Below are 1465 nucleotides of genomic sequence, written 5' to 3'. Positions count from 1 at the left end.
TTTCTAGCATTTTCTTATTTTTCAATCTCTGCTGCATCTTTACTTACACCCCCTTTTCCTTCCCAACACACACACACACACACACAAAATCTCTCTCTCTCTCTCTCTCTCTCTCTCTCTCTCTCCCTTCCCAGAAATGTTGATTTGTCTTTTGGCAAACTTTGCCCTTTTTTATCTTCTCCATTGTCCTACTGACCTTTTTTCTTATTCCCTCCCTTGCTTACTCTCTGGTTAGTTTATTCTTTTTCTAACTTCTTGAATTGGTCTCCTAGCTCAGTAGTTTTTACTCTTCCCTAACATACCCCAGTACACGAGCATCATAGCACTGGCTGCCTAGGACAGGTTCTTGCTGTTACATATTTTGAATATTACCCTTGAATACAGACATTTAAGGCTATAAATTTGTCTTTAAAATGATGTGTCCCACTAATTTATGGAATTATAAATTAATTTTATTCGTAAGCTGGATAAGTTTTCTGAAAGTGGCATGTAACCAGAAATAAAAAGTATATCTTTTATTTCATTGGGTGAAAGTGAGATCGTTGTAGTTCACTCTGCAAACTTCTAGGGTTCTATAGAACAAATAAGAACAACCACTTGTTAATAAAATTAAATCCCAGAAACTCTCAAGTTGACTGTGGAGGCATCTACCAATTTTCTTATGTGATATTTTCTCATTTCTACTGTGAGTTCTTCCATTGTTCATGTGCTAATTAGTGCATTTTAAAATATATGTGATAGACAACTTTTTAGTTATCTGATGTTATCGATGTCTGACTTAATTGTATTGTGTTCTGATTATGTGGTGATGATACTAATTCTTTGATATTTGCTGAGACTTGCTATGTGACCTGTATGTAGTCTGTTTTCATAAAATACCCCACGTGTGCATGTGAAGAATGTGGATTCACTGTTAGAGACGGGGTTCTTTATAACTCCATTCATAAGCCTGTTTGCCAAATTGTTTAAACCTGCCATATGTTTCCAAATTTTTTGTCTCCTTAATCTATCAGTTATTGAGAGTAGGGGGTTAAAATCTCCCATTATGATACACAAATTTCAAATTTTGCCTTTTTGCTAAGTTTATCATTAGGAAATAGATCTTCTTTATTTTTATTAATACCTTCTTTAATATCTGTTTAGCTAATCCTTTTACTGTCAACCATTTGGGGCCCTTGTGCTTTGGTGAGTTCTTTCCCCAAACAGCATATAGTTTTTTTAAAAAGCATGTAGCATATTGCCATCATCTGTCACTCTGCTTGTTTAGTTCCCTTACATTTATAATGATTACTGATATTTTTCTTTCATCTTATTTTATTTTATTTTATTTTATTTTATTTTATTTTTTTTTTAATTTATAAAGAAACAGAATTTATTTTTTACAGTTTTAGAGGCTGGGAAGTCCAATGTCCAGAGAGCACATCTGGTGAGGGCCTTCTTTGTGGTGACTCTCTGCAGAGTCTGC

Source organism: Galeopterus variegatus, unplaced genomic scaffold, assembly GCF_000696425.1.
Source record: "Galeopterus variegatus unplaced genomic scaffold, G_variegatus-3.0.2 Scaffold547, whole genome shotgun sequence".
Lineage (NCBI taxonomy): Eukaryota > Metazoa > Chordata > Mammalia > Dermoptera > Cynocephalidae > Galeopterus > Galeopterus variegatus.
This window is presented reverse-complemented; position numbering follows the sequence as displayed.